Genomic DNA, 26,134 nt, shown 5'->3' with positions numbered 1-26,134 from the left:
TATCAAGGCCTGAGTGTAACTGAGTGTTGGGACAACACACTTGTCATCCCTCGGCTGACTGGGGAAGCGCCACATAAGGTGAACACCATTCTGTGCATGATCATATGTGCAGCGCACTCCCGGCCGCAGGTGCGTCTGGCTCAGAGTCGTGCATGTGCAGTAGGCGGTGACTGGCCGGCTTTGAGAGGGGTTGCCGCTGCGGGCCGGAGGAAATTAGACTGGTGTCGTAGGCACAGGAGAACTCCAGGTGGCTGCTAGAAGCCCCAAGTAAGTTTAAAATCATTTTTGCAGATTGACTTAAGTCTCCTTATAATCAGTCTTTTAAACAATAAATTGCTAATAGATCACTGTCAGATTCTAATCAGAATCAGAATTCTCAATTCAAAAGTATATATTGACCAGTGCATGGCCAACCTAAGGACTAAGAGCGATTTGCTGCATTTCTTCGCTTGCGAATTTGGATGGGGAACGCCAGCCTATTGAAGTCAACAGGCTGCTGTATGATTCACAAAATATTGGACGGCATGCAGTAAGAAAACAAAGAGTGCATACTAAGCCCTATAGCTGTGCATGGCACGGCTAGAGGGATTCAGATGTGTCTCGCATTACAGCTGTGCCGACATCACGTCTCGCAAGATGCATGCCATGCAGAGTGGAAACGGGCCCTAAAGGCGCGTACACACGCCATAATTTTGCAAATCATGGGTCTTTCAGACTCTCCCGCTGGGCAGACGTTCTGCCATCAGTAGGACGTGTGTACAGTCTGTCGGCAGACTGATAAGACTGTTTCTGACAGATCCGCTGAGTGGATCTGTCTGAAACAGTCTTATCAGTCGGCCGACAGCGTGTACACATGCCCTACTGTCAGCAGAACGTCCGCCCAGCAGGAGGGTCTGAGGGACTCATCTTTTATTAAAGTATGACGTGTGTACGCGCCTTAAGGCTTTAAGCCCCATACACATGCTCAACAGCGGTCTTTTATGCTTTCACAACGTTTGTTGTGAAACAAGTTTAACCATTTATGCCTCCAGGACGTAGTACCTACGTCCAGGAGGCTATGTGCGCGTCCGCGCGCTCCCATGGCCGATCGCGCGTGTGCGTTCCACCGGCCCGCGGTTCGTTAGCCAGGCAATCAGTGAATCGGGCTATGGTGCCCGATCACTGATTCCTCTCCCCTGCAGAAAAAGCGACAGCTTCTCTCGGAAGCTTCGCTTTTTCTGGCTTCATGCGTCCCTTTAAGCGTATGCTTAGAGTGACATCATGTAAACAAACTCATGTAAAAAGTAAAACTACAACTAAATGTAAAAAAAAATAAAAATGCACATATATTTACCCTAAACAAATACCCGTATATACTCGCATATAAGCCGACCCGTGTATAAGCCAAGGTACCCACTTTTCCCTAAAAAAACCAGGAAAAGTGATTGACTCGTGTATAAGCCCACTCCCCAGTATAGCACCCTCCACAGTAGCCAGATGTTCCCCCCAGTACATGTCAACCCCCCACCCCATAGTCAGATATGCCCTAGGATCATACAGCTGTGTGTCAAGAAGCCACTAGATGGCATCATAGATATGAGACACAGTGATTGCCACACAGGAAGAATGCCCAATAATTTCACAGTTGGCAATGTTGCTTGCACCCTCCGCTCCACAAGCCAGGGGACAGAGGTAGTCTTGAGCATTACACTCTGCACACTATGTTGCAGGGGATGGAGGGACACAGACAAAGCAGAGAGCCAGCTGGCAAGAGCAGGATCACTAGTGCAAAATCCTTACATTTCCATTAACAAAACCTGCTCTACCATCTGTTCTGCTCCATTGACCCGCATATAAGCCGAGGGGTTAACTTTTCAGTACATTTTTAATTCTGAAAAATTAGGCTTATACATGAGTATATACAGTACTATTTACATCCCACCCTCCCAAAAATACCCAAATAAAATGTTTAATATATAAAAAAAACAAACATTACAATTAAAAAAACCAAACATGTAAATATTTACCTATGGTCTAAACTTTTTAAATATCAATGTAAAGATTAAATAGTTCTATTTTTTTTTTTACTTTTAAACTTGTAAATAGTGATGGATGCAAAACGGAAAAAATGCACCTTTATTTCCAAATGAAATATTGTCGCCATTCATTGTGATAGGGAGTTAGGGACATAATTTAAATGGTGTAATAACCGGGACAGATGGGCAAATACAATACGTGAGTTTTAATTATGAAGGCATGTATTATTTTAAAACTATAATGGCTGAAAACTGAAAAATAATAATTTTTTTCCATTTTTTCTTATTCTTCCTCTTAAAATGCATTTACAGTAAAGTGGCTCTTAGCAAAATGTACCACCCAAAGAAAGCCTAATTGGTGGCGGAAAAAACAAGCTATAGATCAATTCATTGTGATAAGTAGTGATAAAGTTATAGGCTAATGAATGGGAGGTCAACATTGCTCGGATGCATAAAGTGAAAACAACTGAAGGCTGAACTGGTTAAACACCTAAAAAATTATTTTGCTATTGTTCAAAGAGCTAATAAGACTGATACGAAGTCAATCCAACAGTTGGTTTGACTTCTTATCAGTCTTATCAGCTGTTTGAACAATAGCAAAAGACTAGCATTGAAATACATTTTAAAAACAGACATTGTAAAACGCATTCGGCCCATAGACTTTGATTAGCGGCAAAAATGCTAGCGTTTTTCGTAACGCTAGAATTTCTGCCTACTGTGTTTCTAGTCTTAAAGGGACACTGAGCAGAGGCGAAAAACTGGACTTACCTGGGGCTTCCTCCAGCCCCCTGTAGCCCCCGGCATCCTCTTGGCCCCTTCTCTGTTCCCGCTGGTGGCTCCGATAATCCATCGACTTCAGCTGATATCGCGCATATGTGCCATCACGGCAACCTACGCAGGGGCTGTTCTCTAAAGACTGAACCGCGCAGGACGCTTACGGCACCCGGCATGAAGACACGCAGGGTGCGCCTTCAGCCGAATTCGCCGGATTACCGGAGCCACCAGCAGGACCACGGAAGGGGCCAAGAGGATGCTGGGGGACCTTGTGGGCTATGGGGGACTGGAGGAAGCCCCAGGTAAGTCCACTTTTTTAATTTTCGCCTCTGCTCAGGGCCCCTTCAATTGTGGATTTAGTAAAACAGGTAGCTAATTTTTCAACAACAGGGAAATAAGGCCAGATTTAGTATTTACAACTATTACAGGAACCCGCAGTGGGACTAAAAGGACTTTACAGTTACGGCCTGTCAGCAGTACACAGGCACACAGAGGACGTAACTGTAAGGTCGTTGGTCCTAAAGTGGTTAGTATATAACGACTTCTTCCTATACATATCAAGAAAACACAGTATGGGGTCCCCCCTCCCAAGCAACTTTCACCCCTTGTCAACCATGTAGGCTGTCATAGGCAGAAAACAGAGCCTGGATTTCATGGGGCTCTGCACCCTGAGCTGTACCTGCCTGCATGGTCCATGATTGGAGGAGAGGGGGGGACTCTGGAAGAGAGGGGTGGCAAAGCTTTCTCCAGTGCCCAGGAGTAAGTGGTTGCCCTGAGAGTGGATTCATTGTGAAATCCTCCAGAGCCCCCTTTCCAAGCGAAATAGGTAATCTTAATTAAAGGGACACTTAAGCCAGGAATAAAAAAAATAGTTTTACTTGCCTGGCAGGGCCGGATTTAGGCCAAGGCCGCCTAGGCCATGGCCTAGGGCACCACAGGAGCAAGGGCATCAAAGCAGCAGGCTCAACTGGTGCAGCATTTGCAAGCTAGGCAAATGCTGCCTGCAATGCAGAGAGATCAGACAAGCACCTGACCGCGGTACTCTGCTGCCAGCTGCCTGTGCAGCGTCCACCTTCCTCCCTGTGTACGTTGGCATTGTGGCGGACGGCTATGGACTTGGGTAGCATTGGAGAGGAAGGGGAAGACTAAGCTTCTACACTAGAGACGATCAGGGGGAGTGAGTGACTCAGATGGCTGCTGCAGTGTGGAGGCGAGCTGGCTACCTATACTGAAAGGGGGTGGGGAGTGGGAAAGGGAGGCATTAAGGGTGTCATCTGGCTACCTATACTGGAGGGGGAGGGGTCCTCAGGCTACCTATACTAGAGGGAAAGGGAGGAGGGGTCACTTGGCTACCTATACTTGAGAGGGGGGAGAGTCATCAGGCTACCTATACTAGTGGGAAGGGGGAGGAGTCATGTGGCTACCTATTCTGGAGGGACGAGGGAGCAGTCATCTCGCTACCTATACTGAAGGGGGGCGACTGGTAACAGTGGCCTTGGGCAGTAAAGAGAACAAATCCGGGCCTGTTGCCTGGGGCTTCTACCATCCCCTTGCAGCCGTCCCATGCCCTCGCAGTCACTCACGGAGCCTCTGGTTTACCACCGCCAGCTACTTTCGTTTTCGCTGCCAGGCCCTGACAGGGTCAGGGAGTCAGCAGGCTTTCTGCACCTGCGCAGGCCTGGCCACGCGTATCCTTCTTCTTGTTCCCGTTCTTAATAGCACCCTGCACAGACGCAGGACGCTATTGCAGACGGGAACGCAAAGAAAAGTATGCGTGGCCAGGCCTGTCGGGCCTGACAGCGAAATCGAAAGTAGCTGGTGGCGAGGGACCGGAGGACCCGTGAGTGACTGCGAGGGCATAGGATGGCTGGAGGGGGCCCCAGGAATGTAAAACTGTTTTTTATTATTCCTGACTTAAGTGTCCCTTTAACCATAAATACCTTCAAAGGGAACCTAAAGTGGTGTAAAAAAGTTGGCAGGTTAACTTGCGCAATGAGTAAAAATTGCTACTGTGCATGGGTAGATTGCTCCAGAATACAGGATCACAATCGAGGGGTGCTGCAGATGAATGGAATAGTAAGGAATGATGGTGAGGGCTTGGAAGGTCTGCAGGAGGATGGAAGAAGCCCCAGATACAGTAAGTAAAACTGCCAACTTTTTTCAATAAAGGGAACATAATTATTCGACTTCAATATCCTCAGAAATGGTCCCATGCCAATATTCTCTTGAGACCTTGATTGAAGATCCCCCGCAAACAGCGTAAATTTCAGTTTGCACTAATGTTTGCAGTTTATGCAAAAAATCATTTACGACTGACGTGTTTGTAATTTTGCATAATGTGCAAAATTTGAGAATGGATTACATGAAATCAATTCAATTTGGAAATCGTGATTATGTGTAATCAGTTGCGCAATTTTATGTCAAAATTCCACATAAGGCAAATTGCAATCATTCATCGCTAGTGAAGAACCTGTTGCATCCAATTCAGGTTTAGTGGCACGCATTGTCTGCTTATGTGCTTACTGGAATGGCTTAATGCTGGGAACACACAATACGTTTTTTGCGGTTGATTCTCCACGCGATCGATTTACCTTTCGATTCTCGGCTCGATACTTTTTATATTTCGCTAGTTTTTCTTATCTTTTTTTCCATTCACGTCTATGAGAAATTGATCGGAAAACAACTGAGCGAAGAATTGGACATGACGGAATTTTATCAATCGAAGGCATCTATTGGAATGATTCTACAGCTAAAACGAAACGTGTGTTCCCAGCATTATATTGTAGGGAGTAGGGACCAGTTGTAAGTAAGGATGGTTAGGTAAACTCGATAAGTGCAAGTAGTAATATAGTTAATTTAAAGTATAACAATTATCCTTCATGTTTAACAACTTTGGCTTTTATCCCTGAGTTGCTGTTCGTATGCCTTTTTGAACACAGGGTCATCAATATTAAAGAGAAACCGTTACTAAGAATTGAACTTCATCCCAGTCAGTAGCTGATATCCCCTTTCCCATGACAAATCTTTTCTTTTTCACAAACGGTTCATCAGGGGGCTCTGTATGGCTGATATTGTGGTGAAACCCCTCCCACAGTGGGATGTTAGGACCATGGTCCTGACAGTTTCCTGTCTGTGAACCTCATTGCATTATGGGGAATAACAGCTGTTTACAGCTGAGTCCAACTGCCAAAAAAGCAAGCAGCATCTCCTTCCACTGACCTCACCTGCCAGCAGTAAAAATGTCACCATCTGATAACTGTCAGAATGTAAATTAGAGAAAGGAAATATTTTACTATGGGCAAACACTGACTAAATAATCCTATACAATAAAATCCCTGTGTCGCTGCGTCCAGATGTCCCTGTGACCTTGTTTTTTGCTACTGCGCATGTGCGCAATAACGGACAGCTGGACAGGACCAGGGAGCGAGGCGGGTCGGGTGCAGGTACGCGGTGGGTTCGGGCATGCGCACTGGCGGCGGCAGAAACAAGACCTAGAGCTCGTTTTTAAACGGGCTTGGGTCTACTAGTATAATTACTGTAAAAATGAAGCACTTTTTTGAACACATTAGTGTTATTGTATCATGGATTAACTGATTTTTTAATATGAGGTCTCATAGAACCAAATTGGATGACATGCGTCTTGCATACAGCAGCCATCACTTTGTAGCCCGACGTAACAGTTACAATAGGCTGAATCAGTCTCTCCAAATATGGCGGGAGCAGCAGACACGGCTGAGGGAAGAAGTTAGCGCTCTGGAGGCTGAGGGAGGGGGCGGTGACTGGCAGGGAAAGTGGGAGGAGAGGGGAGAGGCTCTGGGCTCCGGGTGTGGGGGTAGGCGGGGCGCAGGGACAGGTGCGCACATCTCGCGAGAGGTGGCTCTAATAGTGCTAGTGTGGCACGGCTGTAGGACAGAGGAGAAGCCGGAGGGACACCCGGGGCGGGTGAGAGGTGAGTTCTGGGGAGAGATGCTGTCAGCTGTGTATTACTTTATATACATTCTGAGTATTACGTTTGTGTCTGTGGTTATGCACTGAATATAGACCTCCAGTTCTGCATATGCATTTTATGTATTATTATAATTTACTGCACTGGCCAATGAATGATGTGTATATACCTTATACTTATTTTTATGGCTGCAGTTTTGTGCACTGCACTGGCCAATGTACAGTATATCTATTCTGCTTATTATATCTGTGTTTTTACACTGCATTGACCAGTGTACTATTTTATATGTACATTTTCATTTATTATTATTATCTACCAACATAGGGCTGACATCTTCAGCATCATTTCACAGAGTAAATAATAGTTATGCCACATAACTGATGCTCACACTGTAATTCCTACAATAGTCATTGCTTAATGTCCCTACTAATGTCTACATTACATTATTATTATGTTCTCTAAATTGTAATGTGCATCTATGCATTAGACTGACACTAGCACTGTACAATGTACCATATAAATATACATATACACACACATTCTGTATGTTATGTCTGTGCACTGCATTGACCATTAGAACTGCTCAATTTATTGTGTCTGTTCACTGCATCAGTCCCCAGTTTTGGCCAATTTATCATAAATACATTTTATATTACATGTGTCTAGATGCTGTAATTAACCCCAACACAGGCTATTTTACTATAGTATTGTATTTGCATCTATATATTGCACTTATTCCCAGCATTGACTAATTTTATATGTAATTCTGTGTCATTGCACTGACTCTAGAATTGTTCAGTGTACCATGTATACATTCTTAGTTCTGAATCTACAAACTGCTTTCACCCCCACCAATGGCTAATGTGCTGTTTGTATAAACTCTGCATGTTATTTCTGTGTATACGTGTTGAAAAAGCTTTATTCTACATCTTGACTGGGCAGACACAGCGCTATGTGATGCATATGCCGTAACGATGAACTCCTGTGCACTGCTTGGTCTGTTGAGTATATATGCGAGTCTTATTTATTTTTGCAGTGCTTTACATGCATGTTGTTTGTCCATTAATATAAATCAGTATGCTATTTTTCTGTGCTTTATTCGCATTACTAATAATAATGGTAATTCTATTATGTGCCATTGTTGCACAACTTGAAGTTATCATTTTAGTGTACTTTTGATGGCTCTGTATGTTGTTGTTCACACACTGCTTTGTGATGACCCATACAACTGATAGTGTGATCAACCAAATGCTTAAAACTGTGTGGATCTTTGTTTTGCTTGCTAAACAGCTCTGACCCACTGAGGCATGGACCTCACAATACCACTGTAGGTCCTGTGATGTTTGGCACATGTTACATTAGCAGCAGATCCTATTAAAGCAGGATTGTCAGCCATAAAGCCGCATCTACACACGTGGGTGCGGCCGCGATGCTCCTTATCAATCGAGCCGCTGATGCAGCTCGATTGATAAGATCCAACAGGACGGATCTTGCTTCCGCCGATTCCCTGCTCGCTCCCCGCGAGGGGACAATGGCAAGGAATCGAGCGGAAGATAAGCGGGGACGAGCGGGGAATCGAATGTGGCGGGGATGCGGCTGGCACGCGCGGGTACGCGGAAGAGGCGATCCGGCGGCTAATCAAGCCGCCGGATCGCAGCCTCATCTACGCGTGTAGATGAGGCTTTAAATCAAATTCTGTATATCCATTGTTCTGTGTTTATTATGCAGTCTACAACCTGACCCGGCATTGCAAGCATTCCAATATGTTTCTGCTGTAATAAGTCTTATCTCAGTCAGCCTGGCTCTATTTGGTACATTGCCAGGGAGAAGGAAGTTTATTTCCCCTTCCACATTCCTGCTCCTCGTTGGTTGGCTGAGGACAGCTCAGTGTGACAGGCAGAAAAGGGAAATACACTTTACCCCTCTGCAGAAGCTGCTGAAATACATTCTATGTTGTGCTCGTGTGTTTACAAAGCAAACTAGATATGACAGTGCAGTTTCTAGGAGAAAAAAAAGAGTAAGTAAATGAAATCAGGATTGGCTTCAGGCAGAGGTAATAAAGATGGAAAATGCCTGAATCAGTTTTCTCTTTATTTACTATATAAAATAAACTGAAGTAAAAATGTAGAAAGTACAATACATATGTAAGTAGAACAAGTATGTATCTTCTTACATATGTGTTTTATTTTCCAGGGATAGTTTGGCTGGCCTTGCTGCTTTAAAGAGAATCTGTACTCTAATATTCTTACAATAAAAAGCATACCATTCTATTCCTTATTTTCTCCTGTGCCCCTCTGTGCTGTTTCTGCCACTCCCTGCTGCAATCCTGGCTTGCAATGAACAGTTTTAGGCAGTGTTTACAAACAAATGACATGGCTTCTAACCAGAGTATCATAGGCTGTGAACAGCTATCTGGTGTGACTCATGCAGAGCTTGGAGGGGTGTGTAAAGCTTCTGCCAATGACAAGCAGTGCTGCACATTCCACACATTCCAGCCTCTTGCCGACAGACACGACAGAGGAAAGAAGATAAGATTTATTACATAGACAGTGCAAGTAGGAAAGGCTGCAGTAAGATAGACCACATTAGAACAGTAATATGAACTTATAGGACATAAGAAATAAGGCACAAAATTTTGTTAGAGTCTCTTTAAGTCCTGTAGGTTGCAACATTGTGCCCCAATGACTTACGATTCTAGCACATCCCACACATGTTTGATGGATTGAGATCTAGTGAAGTCGAAGAAAACACGATATACTAGACTAGATCGTTCTTCCATTGCGCCTCTGTTCCCCCCCCCCCCCCCCCCCTCCCAAAAGGAATTAAAAGGTAGGCCACCCTGTGTCCCAAATTTTCCTGCCTCATTTTACTTTGACCTTGAAATTTTCAGTCAAGACTTCACAGTGGGGCTTTTATCAAGCAATAGCCCAGCTCGCAGGTGGTGTTATCTGAAAGGTGTGTGGTCATGCAACACTCCTGTATTCATTTGCTGCTGAATGACCCTGAGAACAAAATATGGCATGGGCAGGGGTCAGAAGAGTGGCATTTAGGGTTGAAGTGGCGCAGATTGGCTTTGCCTCCATGGCTATCCTGTTAAATCATGAGTCAGAATCAATTTTATTTGGCCAAATAAGTTTGCATGTACAAGGAATTTAACATGGCAGTTGCTTAACAGACACAGACAAAAACAGTACAACGACACACAGTGCAGGTAATCGCAAGTCAAAGACAGTATATAAGTTAAAGTGGTAGCAAACAAGGTGAGAAGTGCTAATTTTCAGTCCTATAGTGCAGTGATCCCCAACCCTGTCCTCAAGGCCCACCAACAGTACAGGTTTTGCAGGAAACCACAAACATCCACAGGTGAGGTAGTTAGTGTCTCAGCAGAGCTGGTTAACTACCTCTGTGGATTTCCACAAAACATGCACTGTTGGTGGGCCTTGAGGACAGGGTTGGGGATCACTGATAGTGTGATGCTTTCCAGTCCTAGCAGCTCTAGCATGGTTACCGCCTGATGGAAGAAGCTGTTCCTGTGCCTGGAAGTTTTTGTTGCAACTGGCGAGTATTTTACTCCTTAGTCATGTGACTAGAAAAAAAGGGGGTAAGAGGAGCCCAGAAGTAGATAACTGAGTTAAAAACAGCTAAAAATAGAAAAATAGAGGTGGCTTACCTCAATAACAAGTTCATATAAATATGAATTTTATTAAGCATAGGCAATGCGTTTCGTGGGTCTGCGCCCACGTCCTCAGGCCGCATAAAGTGCCATAGTTGTATCAGCCAGGTACAGAGCACAACTCTGGCACTTTTTTATATTTTTCTATTTTTAGCAGTTTTTTTTTAACCACCTGAGCGGCTCGTCCATACTGCCGCAGGGGATTGCATGGCCCTGGGTGTTTTTTTGTTTTTTGTTTTTTTCTTTTAATAAAAATGGTCTCAGATCATGTAGCTAGTACTTGGCCCTGATCGCCGCCGGCACCCTCTGATCTCCCCCGATCGCCGCCCTTATACATACCTCAGCCCGGAACCCGCGATGGCGCAGTCTCTCCAATAGCCTCCAGGCGTCGCTATGGGGAGGATAGGGACTGGCGTCATGTCCGATTGTCGCCATAGCGACTCCAGAAGCTGTTCGGGGAAGTTGCGGTTCTCGCGGGATCGTGGCTAGGCAAATATAGCCGGCGGCGATCAGGGGGATCAGAGCGGTGCCAGGAGACTTGGGGCACATGTGTAGCTAGCCTAGTGCTAGCTACACTATATAAAACAAATTTAAAACAAAAATTTCCCTCCCGCGGACGCATGGCCGCAAAAATTGAACGCTAGGGTGGTTAAAGAGAACCTGAGGTGGATCTTCTGGGGGCAGATGGGACACAGAGGCATGTTCTCTGCCACATGACATGCCTCTGTGTTCCCACACAGCCGCTCTCTGCCCCCCGAGATTAGCGACAATATTTCTCAAAAGTGAAAGTGGGCCAGTGTGGCCCACGGAAGCGGTGTTTTTTGCGGCTACCTGATCCGCTCAGCCCTGCGGATCAGGTAGCCTTTTTTTGAGCCCACCTTGGGCTCTCTTTAAAGTCTACCAGAGGTTAAAAAAAAGTTTTTAATATATACTTACCTCCTGTATTCTAGAGACACTTCAGACCTTTCTAGCCTCCTGTACATCACAGCTGGGACGGTACACTCTGCGTGCCCCCGTGTTTTGTGCTCCCTCACGGCTGTACACAGTTGCTGTGGCTGAGTGCATCCTTGGCATGCATAGTTCACAAAAAATCAGAACTGTGCATGTCCATAACCGTCCCCGCGACGGCTGCAACACACAGCCATGCAGGAGTGAGTACAGAGTGAGCGTGTGACCAAGATTCAGCAGCAAGAGGGATGGCTGGACAAAAGACGTAGTCCAGAGGGGTCTAACTTTTTTACCTTGAGTTTACTTTGTCAGTTTTGGAAATTCATTCATGTCTTCAAATTGAAATAGAAATATGTCCTTTACTAATGTGAAATTACAAAGTCTTGCAAAGCCTTTCTATACATTCACAGTTAAAGAAAGTTACTTTAGGGTACATGGCTGGCTTTGTACTGTAGACAGCACTGTTGAAACAGTTAAATTAGCTGCAATTCTAGCAGCACCCTGGTGCTTGGTAGCTATAGTGTACAAGCAAAGATTATTTCCCAGGAGATTACATTGGATTTGGCCCCTGTAGAAGGTTTCTGTGGATTGATTTTTGGCTTCTCTGCTGCTCTGAAACCAGATGCTGCTGCTGCTGCTGCTGCCATTGGTTAATTTAGAACAATGATGAAAGGTGGGCATCCCTTAGGGTTATTCAATAAAGTGTAATGCGATTAAAAAGGATCTTTACTGTTCCTGTTACAGCCAGCAGTGAATTTCATAATTGTCGGCTCAGATTGCACTTCCTTGCAAGCCAGTAATCTGTACTCTAGTACAGACTGTCTAAAAAATTTCATACCGTGCAACATGAGCAATGAGATGCACAGAGCAGGACACTTTGTTACTCTTTAACACCTGCACTGATTTAGTGACTGGCAACAATCTTTTTCACTGCTACCTGCAGGTCTTTTGAGAATCCTACAGAATAGCTCTGTTTTTATATGAAAGAATGTTTGGCATGAATTGTAGCAATGTTGATAATTGTAGCAATGGCGAGAGCTGAACTGACCGCATTCCTCTCGTATCAATAATAACAAAGAGAATTTGGCTGCTGACATGAAATTTGTTTGAGCCATATTGTTTACTGAGGCCTGGTGCACACCAAGCGGTTTTTGTAGCGTTTTCCAAACAGCTTCCGCCTGTGAAAAAGCTTGGCTATTGTACTTCATTGGGATGGTGCACACCAGCGGTTTGAGGATTTGAGCAAACCGCAAACGTGGGTCCTGAAGCACTTTTGCGGTTTGCAGAAGTGTTTCTGCCTCAATGTAAAGTATAGGAAAAGTTCAAACAGCTATGAAAAAAACGCTAGGCATGTTTAGAAAACATGCCTAGAATCTCTCTGAAATCTGCTCCAAAAACCTCTTAACGTTTTGAGGATCTGCTAGCGGTTTTGGTGTGCACTGGGCCTAAGATTTTTAATTCTATTTAGCCATGTTCATGTTCAGATAGCTCAGACATCACAGGGAGGTTCCATAAAAAGGGATGCGAATCTAGTTCCTTCTGGCTGGGTTCACATATGACATAGCGAGAAAAAGTAGTGTTTTATGCAGGAGCATTTGCGATTTTGTAATGCGTTTTTAGTGCGTTTTGCGTTTCTCATCTGCGAATCGCAGGTGCGATTTAACTGCATTTTGTTTGCGTTTTGCTGTTGCAAATCGCAGATGCGTTGTGCGTTTTTTCTTGCAGGTTTTTTTTTTCCCCTTACCATTTTGGCACTCTGCCCAGTATAAAAGTGCTCTTGCAGCATTTTTCATGTGGGTTTTTGATGAAGGGGTTCAAAGTGAGGTGCTGTGCGTTTTGGTGCGTTTGCAGTCCGCTAATTGAAAACGCATTTGCGTTTTATATGTGTATTGCATGAGTTTCGAATGCGTCAAAATTTAAATGCCAAAAAAAGCAAAAAAAACCGCATGTAAAACGCTATGCATGTGCGTCACCATAAACTTTTATTATGTGTGTTTTGGCAGCCATCCTGCATACTATGCAACAAAACCAGCGTTCGTGAAACGCATACTGTAAATCGCAGATCTCCGCATCTTATTCTGCGTCCCATTGACTAACATTGCTGCACAATGCGTTTTATGCAACGCTAGCGTTTCTGCTATGTGCGCACCCAGCCTCTCTGAAGCTAAACTGAAGGTACATACGTGCGTTCCAATTCTGATAGGCCAGTGACTGCGAGACAGGTAAAAATGACGCCGGACATTTGGGCGCCACCATAGACTGCAATGTGAATTATGGCTATGGCAGCGCTCAGAGGGTAATTTGGGTGCCGGCAAAAGACAAAGCCCAAATTACGAAAAAAAAAAAAATGGTGCAATTCAGCCACCAGCAATAGCTGACAGCCACATTGCATCTTACTCCTGAGTCCATGGAGGCCTGGAGGGGGAATAGTAATCTACGCTGCTGAGAAATTTACAATAGCAGGGTGAACTGTTTTTTGGGGCCATTGTACACATAGCAGATTCTTGCCAGAGGCAGTCGTTTTCGGCCGTCTTGCCTCAGTTTCATGTAGCATGTGTTACTATGCAAGGTCATAAATGTTGCAGTGACCTCATGCTCCTTCTGTGTTGGAAATGGTCATACAATAGTCTATATTGTTCTGTTTATATGTGCCCCTGTTGCATTATGAAAATGAACAGGTCGTGTTTGTAAGATTAGTGCATGTTTGTAGTATGGTAGTGCTTCATGCATCTACGTGATGGGACAGCCCTGTGTGTACACTTCATTGTTGATATAGGTGTGCACCAGACTAGTGTGTGTGTTGCACATTCCATGCACTGTATATGTGCATGTTGCATAAGAACATTACACCTGTAGGAGATTATGCAGAAAAAAAAAAAAAGTTATTGCTTAAAGTGAAACTCAACCTTTTATTAAAAATTGCTACAAACCTGTGATGGCGCTTCACAAGATTTATTTATTTATAAGTAGCAGTAGGTTATTGTTCTATATTAGCCATCAGTTAAAGTGAAGCTGAACTGGCCAGGGAACAAAACGATAGTTTACTAGGTAGAGAGAAGCCTGTGGACAGTCCAAGGCTTCCTGTGTCTTCCTCCGATCCTGCTGTTGCCATGCTTGGACCCTCTGAACATATCCAACAAGAGCTTGTTGGATATGTTGTTGTGGTCGTGCTCACCTTTGTGAATGAGCACGTCCGTACTGCGCCTGTGTGAGTACGCCTGCGCTGTAAGTGGAAGCCCCTTGTCCATAAGCGGCTCTGTGTTACTATGCAAGCGCTGCGGTACTTGTGCAGGTGCAGTATGGCTGTGCTTGTTTGCAAAGGTAGCGTAGACTATCCAAAAGTTACCCTCAAACTAGGTAAGTACAGTGGCAACTGGCAAGAAAAAGCATATGATGTGAACCCTTTGGAATTCTATGGCTTTCTGCACAAATTGGTCATAAAATGTGATCTGATCTTCATCCAAGTCACAACAATAGACCTAATACCACACAAATATTTCCATGTTTTTATTGAACACCCCATGTAAACATTCACAGTGCAGGTGGAAAAAGTATGTGAACCAGTAGACAAATGACATCTCCATGAGCCCTGCCCTATAAAAAGCACTCACCAGTTTTGGGTTTGCTTTTCCCAAGAAGCATTGCCCGATGTAATGATGCCCCGCACAAAAGAGCTCTCAGAAGACCTATGATTAACTACTTAAGGACCATGGCGATTGACATCTACGCCCTGTTTTAGTGGTCACCTGGCTGGCAGGGCGTAGATTTCAATCACCGCCGTAGCGCACATCCGCTGTTTCTGTGGCTCCCTGCCGATCTCGCTGCTGAAACCCAACGTCTCTCGCCGCTGCTCACTGGCTCTGCCTGTCTCTATGACGGCAGAGCCATGTAAGTCGTCAAGAGCCGATTTCATTGGCTCCTGGTCATGTCTATCAATGTAAGCTGCTCCCATAGACTTACATTGATAGACACGGTCAGGAGCCATTGAAAGCAGCTCCTGACCGGCTCACATGACTCTGCCGTCATAGAGACGGTATGGTGGATGTCAGGAGGATCCCGGCATACGGCAGTGACGGCAGGTATGCCAGTGATTCGTCGGGATTCCGTCACTGTACCAGCGGTCTCTGGTCCTTAAGGGGGCAGAGTGTGAATGCTTCTATCACACGCATGGCATTGCACAATGCTTGGCTAGGTTGCTGTGTATGTTATTGAGCACGATTTATCAGTCTGGGCTCATCTTGCTGCCACAGCTGCAATCAGTCCTCTGTGTGATGTCATACTGCTGGAATGATGTGATTCATGGATAGTGCTGACTAGACAGTACAGTCATGTCTTTCTGCTATAAGGTAATATTTCATTGTTCAGTAAAGCACTTTACTGTGTGGTGTGTACAATTGTGATGGAATTACTAAGCGTGCTCTTCTGCACGTCTTTGTATTTTGGGCTGAGTGTGACATTATGGTCGGTCATTAGGGGTGGTTACAGCTGACATTAATGGTTTAAAACTTCACATCATACTTCTGCTGTAATCTAGGTGTTCATCGTGCATAATCTGCCTCTGCTGTCATCTACGCATTTGTCGTGCATAATCTGCCTCTGCTCTCTACGCGTTTGACGTGCATAATCTGCCTCTGCTGTCATCTACGCGTTTGGCGTGCATAATCTGCCTCTGCTGTCATCTACGCGTTTGGCGTGCATAATCTGCCTCTGCTGTCATCTACGCGTTTGGCGTGCATAATCTGCCTCTGCTGTCATCTATGCGTTTGTCGTGCATAATCTGCCTCTGCTGTCATCTACGCGTTTGTCGTGCATAATCTGCCTCTGCTGTCATCTACGCATTTGTCGTGCATAATCTGCCTCTGCTGTCATCTACGCGTTTGACGTGCATAATCTGCCTCTGCTGTCATCTACGCGTTTGTCGTGCATAATCTGCCTCTGCTGTCATCTACGCGTTTGACGTGCATAATCTGCCTCTGCTCTCTACGCGTTTGACGTGCATAATCTGGCTCTGCTCTCATCTACGCGTTTGTCGTGCATAATCTGCCTCTGCTGTCATCTACGCGTTTGTCGTGCAAAATCTGCCTCTGCTGTCATCTACGCGTTTGTCGTGCATAATCTGCCTCTGCTCTCATCTACGCGTTTGTCGTGCATAATCTGCCTCTGCTCTCATCTACGCATTTGACGTGCATAATCTGCCTCTGCTGTCATCTACGCGTTTGTCGTGCATAATCTGCCTCTGCTGTCATCTACGCGTTTGTCGTGCATAATCTGCCTCTGCTGTCATCTACGCGTTTGTCGTGCATAATCTGCCTCTGCTGTCATCTACGCGTTTGACGTGCATAATCTGCCTCTGCTCTCTACGCGTTTGACGTGCATAATCTGCCTCTGCTCTCATCTACGCGTTTGTCGTGCATAATCTGCCTCTGCTGTCATCTACGCGTTTGACGTGCATAATCTGCCTCTGCTCTCATCTACGCGTTTCTCGTGCATAATCTGCCTCTGCTGTCATCTACGCGTTTGACGTGCATAATCTGCCTCTGCTCTCTACACGTTTGACGTGCATAATCTGGCTCTGCTCTCATCTACGCGTTTGACGTGCATAATCTGCCTCTGCTCTCATCTACGCGTTTGTCGTGCATAATCTGCCTCTGCTGTCATCTACGCGTTTGCCGTGCATAATCTGCCTCTGCTCTCATCTACGCGTTTGTCGTGCATAATCTGCCTCTGCTGTCATCTACGCGTTTGACGTGCATAATCTGCCTCTGCTCTCTACGCGTTTGACGTGCATAATCTGGCTCTGCTCTCATCTACGCGTTTGACGTGCATAATCTGCCTCTGCTGTCATCTACGCGTTTGACGTGCATAATCTGCCTCTGCTGTCATCTACGCGTTTGACGTGCATAATCTGCCTCTGCTGTCATCTACGCGTTTGTCGTGCATAATCTGCCTCTGCTCTCATCTACGCGTTTGACGTGCATAATCTGCCTCTGCTCTCATCTACGCGTTTGACGTGCATAATCTGCCTCTGCTCTCATCTACGCGTTTGACGTGCATAATCTGCCTCTGCTCTCATCTACGCGTTTGACGTGCATAATCTGCCTCTGATGCACCGTAGGTTAAGCAAGCATAGTGCAGTGGCTCGGTAGTTAATGTGGCTTTTACAGAGCTGCTTTCACATGCTTAAAAGTTGACCTGAGTTTAAGGGTAATTTTAGCCCATCAAACTTTATAGGTCTTTAAAGGGATACAAATGTCTATATAAAATGTATCATTATTTATCTCATTTTATAACTGAACACCTTCTTTGCTGCTATAATTTTTTTATGAAGGTCTCATTTCCACTGTGCTCATTTCTCCACCTGTGCCGGCATCGCGTCTCGTAAGACGCAGCGTCTTACGAGACGCGATGCCGGCACAGGTGGAGAATTCCACATAATAAACAGCCTAGGCTAAGCCTCAGTGGGAGGACCAGGCTACAAACCAATATACAGCACTAGATAGCTATAGGAAGTGTTTCTGATGCCAAAACCAGGATATTTAACATAAAAATGTGTATCCTAAATCATTTACTGCATTTTACTGTCACTGCAGTGCCTCTTTACACACTACAGAGTTTTTATGGCAGTCTGCCTCCGTCAAGGAGACTTTCCATTCATTTGTCAGGAACTTGGTAAGTCTCTCCATCAGGGAAAAAGACAACACGTTTGTGAAGAGGTAATAGACCACATGAAGTTTTTGTTGTTGTGGTCTCTTATCTTTTATGACTTTACTGCAATGTAGATCCTGTGCAGACTGGTTACACTGTTTTTCCACTGAGTGACACACAGCAATTGAAACCCAGACGTTCCTTTACCTCCCTTTTTTTTCCCAATACTATCCAAAAGATTTTTTTTTTTCCCTTTTCTCTTTTGCCCTTGCCTTGCGCTATAGTTGCTTTCTACTCCTGTTCTCGGGAGCTGCAGGGAGAGTTCATGCAGCCTTCCACATCTGTAACCTTTACCTTTCCTGTGGTAATGCTGATATGAAAGCACTGATACGATTCAGTGCTTTCCTGGGAACTGGTTATGGTCTGTTTTCTTTCATTATTATTGTGTACTGGCACACAATAAGGGCCCATTCACCCTAGGAAATAGCAAAACGGTAGCGCAGGTTATTTTACCACGATTAGCACGGTAAAATCACTGGACCCTCTCACGATTCCTGATGATCGCAATCAGCGCTTGTTTAAGCACTGTACCGTGATCGCCCGAGAATCGCAGCAAAATGCTGCATGCAACACGTTTGCAATTGTCGCTAATCACGGAAACACCCGCAATCTGTGGCAATTGTGGCAGTGAGATCACTGCCATATAGTTATACACTAGCACTTCGGCAATTAGCAGGAATCACCCGCTAATTGCCCTAATGAGAACAGGCCCTAAAAGCCTCCAGGCACTAGAATTATAACACCCCTGATACACTTTGCATGCAGCAGTTAAAGTTCTACTGGAGTGACCTGAGAAAAGGCTAGCTATTACCCTATGGAGAGGGAAGGCGATTGGATTCCACAGAGCTTTCCATATCCCATGCTCCCATGCACTTAACTCACTACTGCCCCCCCCCCCCCCCCCCCTCCCATTGAAGTTATTTGACCAACAGGTTGAATAAGGCTTCGGAAGCACTCATGTCACTGATTACTTACTGAATGCTTGTACTTGTACAACTGTATGTACAATGCTGTTCATACCCCTGGCAAATTTTGATTTAAAGCTACTTTTATTGAACCAGCAAGTAATTTTTTGACGGGAAACGACAGATGTCTCCCAAAAGATAAGACGATGTACAAGAGGCATTATTGTGGAAAAAGCATTTCTCCGCTTTTATTTACATTTTGAGCAAAAAGTGTCCAGACCAAAATTACTCATACCCTTCACATCCTTTATTTGGTGTAAAAAAAAAAAAAAAAAAAAAAAAAAGCCTTCAACCCAAAGAACACCATCCCCACTGGCAAACATGGTGGTGGGAACCTAATGCTTTGGGGCAGTTTTTCAGCCAATGGACCAGGGAACCTAATCACCGTAAGTGACACCATTAAAAAAGATCAATGCATGAGGATTCTCAACAACCTCATCAGGCAGTCTGCAGAGAAAATTGGCATTGAGCACCAGTAGACATTTCAGCATGACCATGACCCAAAACACAGCAAAAGTGGTGAAGAAATGGTTAGCAGACAATAACATTCACTTTTTGGAGTCCTGACTTGAATCCAATTGAGAATCTGTGGAGGGAGCTAAAGATCAGGGTGATGGCAAGAAGACCCTCCAACCTGAAAGATTTGGAGCTCATTGCTAAAGATGGGCAAAAATACTGGTCTGCAATTATAGGAAGCGTTTGATTGCTGTAATATGCAATTAAGGCTTTTCTATTGATTATTGAGAAGGGTAATAAATAATTTTGGACTGGACACTTTTTGCTCAAATGTAAAAAAAAAAAAAAAAAAAAAACTGACAATTTTTTTCCCCCCCCCCACAATAATGCCTCTTGTACATCGTCTTATTATCCTTTGGGAGACACCTATGTCGTTTCCCGTCAAAAAAATAACTTGCTGGTTAAATAATAGTAACTTTAAGTCAAAATTTGCCAGGTGTATGAATAATTATGGGCAGCACTGTACATACAGTTGTATGAGTGCCTGCCACTTCTGTCAATTGGTGCGGAAGTAGCTGCACATAAAGGCTACACAGGGCTTTACTGACGCGATCCACGGATCAGGAACGCGTGGGGAAGGGGGTGGGGGTTGTTGGAGCTGCCCCTGGCCCCCTTTTTTTCTCATCAAAAAATTACATGCTGGTTAAATAAAAGTAACTGTAAGGGGTATGAATTATCATGGGCAGCACTTTATTATGCTTTGGGGCAAATAACGACATGGGGGCAGAGGACGGACACATGGGGCGAGTATGTAAGTAATTGTGTGTGGGGGGGGGGGGGGGGGGGAGAGAGAGAGACACCTGGTAACAGTCTGCATTATTTGGACTATAGGATACACTCACACACACACACACACACACACACACACACACACACACACACACACACACACACACACACACACACACACACACACACACACACACACACACACACACACACACACACACACACACACACACGTACACACACGTACCAGAGCTTATCGTTTTTTCCACAAACGCAAACTCTGGGGCTGCAGCATTTTTTTTTAGATTTCTGAGGTGTTTCTGCCTCAATGTTAAAGTATAGGAAAGTGGAAAACCGGTCTGAAAAACGCTAGATCAGAGCAGTTTTCCGGGGGGTTTTGTTACAGAAGCTGTAGCAGCTTTACTGTAACAATATTTGAAATCTGCTACACAAAAACGCTTCAAAAAACGCTAGACATGTTTAGAAAACCTCTCTAAACATGCCTAGAATAGCTCTGAAATCTGCTTAAAAAATCTCTAGCGTTTTGCGGATCTGCTAAAGGTTTTTGGTGTGCACTGGGCCTCCCACACACTTTTTGGGGAGAAAAAGTGTCTTCTAGTCCGAAAAATACCGTAGTTAAAATAATGGATATTACTAAGTATAAACTTTTGAGTGCTTCTTTAATTTTTATCATCACAAGCTATTCAGATGTCTCCCGTCACTGAGCTGTTGTTTATGGCTGCAAATTACATAAATATTCTGCCCGTGATCAATAGGCTGATTGTTCTCTTGTGCTGTGTGGCACTGAGTAAGCTCCTGCATCTCCAGTTCTGCATATAGACCCACATGTGCTGTTTGCTTACATTGCACTAACCTGCCAGATGACAGATAATAATTACTGCAGATTCTTCCTCTGTGAGGCACGAGGCACACAGCAGAGCTGTTATTATTGAAATCTCTCAACACATCCATGCCTAATCCCTTATTAATTGTCATCACAGCCTTGTGTGGTGATAACCATAGCGAGGATTGTTTTAGTTTCAAACAAGTTTATTCATTTTCTGATGGGACATAAAGCTGAGGTTGTTTTTCAATGGGAAGTTTGGCCAAAGGTGAAAAATTCCTGTCAGGCTGCTCACACTGGTGCGGCCTAGATGGCTGACCAGATCATGTTTCTAGTGACTGCTGGATTTAGCAGGGTGGAGCACAACAGCAGTAGCAGGTCAGGAGGTGGCTGGGAAGACAGGTAAAGATGGAGGTGCAGAGCAGGAAATGGCTGCAAAGTCAGGTGGTATAGTTGGATGGGAATTTTTTCTGGTCTCTTCAGAGCTTCCAAGAGTTCTTGCTTAAGGCTGAATTCATACTTTGTTGTGTTGCATTCCTTTGAAAAAAGCTTCTGCAACATAACTCAAAGCAACTCATCTAAGTTTGAATCCAGCCTCAAGTTGTGGTAGCTGTCTCCTAGATATTCCTTCTCTCCTTTATTGTACCTGAAAGGAACAAAAATGCTCAGGTTAGAGACTTGCCTCAGTAGAGGGAAGCCTCTGGATAGTCCAGACTCTTCACCTATCCTCCTTCACAGGGCTGTGGAATTGGTACAAAAATCATCTGACTTTGACTCCTCAGGTTATGAAACCACCGACTCTGACTCCAGGTACCCAAAATTGCTTTGACTCCGACTCCTTAGTCTAATACTTACCAGGGGCAGGGCTGTGGAGTTGGTACAAAAATGGCCCGACTCCTCAGTTTATGAAATCTCCGAATCCAGGTACCCAAAATTGCTCAGACTGACTCCACAGCTCTGCTCCTTTGCCACACCAATCCAGAGCCTGGGATCCTCTGAACCTAATAGACAAGGGCTTGTTGAACACTTTTGCACCGCTGTGCTCCAGTCTGTGTACAAGTGCGGCTGCACTGCACAGGCGCATGATGGCCTGCACAGTAGCTGTTAATGTTTTTTTTTTTTTTCTCCATACACGAATGGCTCCAGGCTACTGTGCAGGGAAAGGCTTTCAGTGTGCCTGCGCAGTAGCCACACACGGATTCCCCGCTAATCTACGCCCACCGCTTTTGACGCCAATTGTCGTTAGGCGGTCCTGGGGGAGCCACTCTTCGACTGCCTATCGGCTTTAGACGGTCACAGAGCAGTTAATTATAAGACAAATGTTGCATATAACTAGTGCCAGTGCCCAGGCCCACCGCACCAGAATCAAATGTACTGCTGGAGGCACTTCTGCTTTTTCAGCAACAATGAAACAAAGGATTGTAACAAGCAGGTAGCTGCTTGTTTATAAGTTGTGATGGAATTACCATACCTAGTTTTATAGTCACCTATGCTCTATTTACTATCTCTGTCAGTGTGTGAACGGTCATGCCTCTAGCCAGTTAGTTGTAAAACCTGAAATCTCCCCATTCTACTAATAATGAGGCATGGATACACAGACTGCACAGCCTGCAAACTGACTAGACTTCTGTCACTGTGCTCTATGCTGTGGTAAGCGAGCTCTCGCTCCAAGGCCTCTTTCACAAGGGATGTTGAAGGAGGTGATTCCACTGCCCGTCTAATCTCCACTGAAGCAAACAGGCTGTGGAATCACGTCCTTCAGCATCCCTTGTGAAAGAGACCTTAGAGCAAGAGCTTGCTTACCCCAGCAAAGAGCACAGTGACAAAAACCCCTCATACTCCTCATGGTGCCCCCAGAATTAGATCACATCTGAGCATGGCCACTCGCAGATGCAACATGTCCCTTTTTTGCTGCCGTGTAGTGCCAACGCCTGTGAAACTGACACGTGAGGGGGTTACAAGTACTGCCATTCGGCTGAATTTGAATTGCACCCAAAAAGCTCTTGCGGCCGGCAAAAACTGCCCAACAATCAGTCACTTTAGCCTCACCTGGGAAAGAGGTCTTAAAGGGACACTTAAGTAAAAAAAAAAAATGAGTTTTACTCACCTGGGGCTTCCAATATCCCCCTGCAGCTGTCCGGTGCCCTTGCCGTCTCCCTCCAATCCTCCTGGCCCCACCTGCAGCCACTTCCTGTTTCGGTGACAGGAGCTGACAGGCTGGGGACGCGAGTGATTCTTCGCGTTCCTGGCCACAGTAGCGCCATCTATGCTGCTGTAGCATATATCATATACCATATAGCAGCATAGAGGGTGCTAATGTGTCTGGGAACGCGAAGAATCACTCGTGTCCCCAGCCTGTCAGCTCCTGTCACCGAAACGGGAAGTGGCTGCCGGCGGGGCCAGGAGGATCGGAGGGAGACGGCGAGGGCACCGGACAGCTGCAGGGGGCTATTGGAAGCCCTAGGTGAGTAAAACTCATTTTTTTTTTTGTTTGACTTAAGTGTCCCTTTAAGCTAAGTACCCATGGTCAGATGGATCTGGGATCTCCCAACGAACGATTGTTCCCCGATCCATGTGGCCAAATCTGTAAACAACGTTGTAAACTAACAATCGTGTAAATGAACATTTATATAATTATGGCAACACCCAAGAAAAGTCAAGGAAGAGTGTAACTATCCTCCGCTATTCAACCCAGCATGGCAGTCTTCCCAAAATGAACGATCCCTGCGAGTGGCGTACGTCTTGAAACATTGTTTAATGAATTTTTGTTAAACAATGTTGCGCGATATTGTGGAAAAATTGTTCAAAAAGTTTTGAAATGGATATGGGCCTTTATGGTGGCCATAAGGGTTGGTCAATAAGATGCAAATAATTGATGCAGGTTTGTACAAATTCTGTATAGAAATTTGTGTTGCTTAAAAAATGGACAAATTGAATGCTGCCTAGCTGGGATTTGACTGGTACATTTGCAAATGCAGAATTTGTGTAATCTTGCATTAATTCATCATTATTTGCATCTCATTAACCACCCCTAGTGGCCATCTACCAGTCAATCTTTAATCAATGCTTCCGGCAGATTTAACCACTCAGATCAAAACTCCCAGCTATCATTTGACCTGCCCTGTATACCTGGCATTATATGTGACAAGGTTTGGCAAGGTGAGATGGGAGTGGTTAGCCTGCAGGTGGCCTGATCTTGCTGTAGACTGGACAGCAGTAGGGGGAGGGGCAGGATGTGGAGCCTGTGCAGTAATTTAGCAAGCGGTGATGCAATACAGTATACTGCGATATGACCTCGTCCCATAAGAGGAAGAGTGAGAGGCATCTGCTATTCTCCTGAAGAGGAACAGTGTTATAAACCACATCAATAATCACTCTTGTGGCATCTTCAGCTCTGGTTAACCCTTAAGTTGCGCAATGTGCTCTACTGTCCGGTATACTTTCATTTCCTCCACTTCTTTGAAAGTTCGAATTTGTTAAGCAGCTGCTACAAATCCAGATCAGTGCTGCAGAATTTTTTTTTTTTTAGCATCATTTTTTTTTTTTTCAGCCAGTTAAACATTTCTTAATGCTGACTGTGCAATTCTTTGCCAGGCTGTGAATGTGGATGCTGCTGAGAATTTCTAGGTAGTATAAACTCCTATCTTCCTGCAAGATAACTACCCGAACGGAGTAGGAACCATTTACAGGTAGTCCCCGGTTAACAAACGAGATAGGGACTGTAGGTTCGTTCTTAACCTGAATCTGTACTTAAGTCTAAACACTGTGCTATCTCTGTCCCCTGTACATCCTGTCTGCCCCTTGTGCCTCCAGTGTCCCCCTCTATGGCCTCAATTCACTAAACTTTATCAAACACTTTATCAAACGTTTCATAATGTACCTCATGGATAAAATCTAATTTTGAATTCACTAAGATGTTATAGATTTATCGAATGTTTTATCAATAAAATGTTCAATAAATCTATAACACCTTAGTGAATTCAAAATTAGATTTTACTAATGAGGTAAATTATCAAAAGTTTGATAAAGCTTAGTGAATTGAGGCCTGTGTCACCTCTGCCCTCTGTACCTGCTTTTACAAGTCTAAAAGCCATTTCTTTGATTTTTTTTTTTTTTTAAATCGATTTTCAGTCCAATTTTTCTTTTACCTGTTCCCATGGAAACACAGAATCCATGCTGTTCGTATCGGCAGGTCGTACCTGTATATGAAATCGGACCTGAATTCTTGCACAGTGCCGAAGGAAAACTTAGAGAAATGCACCCTGTGTGTATTTAGAAAGTTTAGCCGGTATAATTCCCCCTCATCTGTGACTAATCACAAGTGTAATTTGATCCCTCACCTACCGTATATACTCGCATACAAGTCGACCTCGTGTATAAGTCAACTCCAATATTCAACCCTCTTAAGCTGGAATTTTTTATTGACTCAAGTATAAGACTACACAGCAAAGTTAATGGCTGCACTTGGGGACCAGGAAGAATTTACAGCTGCACTTGGGGCCCAGGAGGGGTTAATGACTGCACTGCATACAGTATTGCAGCCATTAACCCCTCCTGTCCATTAAGTGCATACCTCCTCCAGGCCCCCCAAGTGCAGCAATTATTTTCTCCACTTTCTGCAGCCCAGTATTTCCCCCTTCCTTTGCTTTCTAACTTTTGTGGCCAAGGCTTTCAGACCAGGATTTTCTTGGCACTTCCTTTATCAGGAAACTGTCACTTGCCACTGGGTAATTGCTGCAGATGGGATTGTCACTCACATACCGGTAGTACACATTACTCAGTGTGACTCCTGTATAAGTCGACCCCTATACTTTTATTAAGAGAGTCAGACCTACATTTCTAGACTTATAGTCGAGTATATACAGGTATGTCAGCTCAGGAATCTTCTCTGCCTCGGCAGAGCAGCTAATTTGTATAGATGGGATGTTAACCCTATGTCTGCTTCCATGAAAGCAGGAAGTAGACACACTGAAATATTTATTGCATTTGTATCGGCTGTTACAGCTTATAGAGCTCCTA

General features: G+C 44.7%; 1 protein-coding gene across 1 annotated transcript in view; it reads left to right on the top strand.

Annotated features, from left to right (window-relative positions):
* Positions 1–6,645: 6,645 nt before the first annotated feature.
* Positions 6,646–26,134, top strand: part of STK38L (serine/threonine kinase 38 like) — a 74,266-nt gene continuing 54,777 nt past the window's right edge. Inside the window, exon 1 of the mRNA XM_068277654.1 lies at positions 6,646–6,738. The gene's annotated coding sequence lies outside the window, so the exon portion shown is untranslated. The remainder of the gene's footprint in view (positions 6,739–26,134) is intronic.

This window comes from Hyperolius riggenbachi, chromosome 3 (assembly GCF_040937935.1).
Source record: "Hyperolius riggenbachi isolate aHypRig1 chromosome 3, aHypRig1.pri, whole genome shotgun sequence".
Taxonomy (NCBI): Eukaryota; Metazoa; Chordata; class Amphibia; order Anura; family Hyperoliidae; genus Hyperolius; species Hyperolius riggenbachi.
This window is presented reverse-complemented; position numbering and strand designations above follow the sequence as displayed.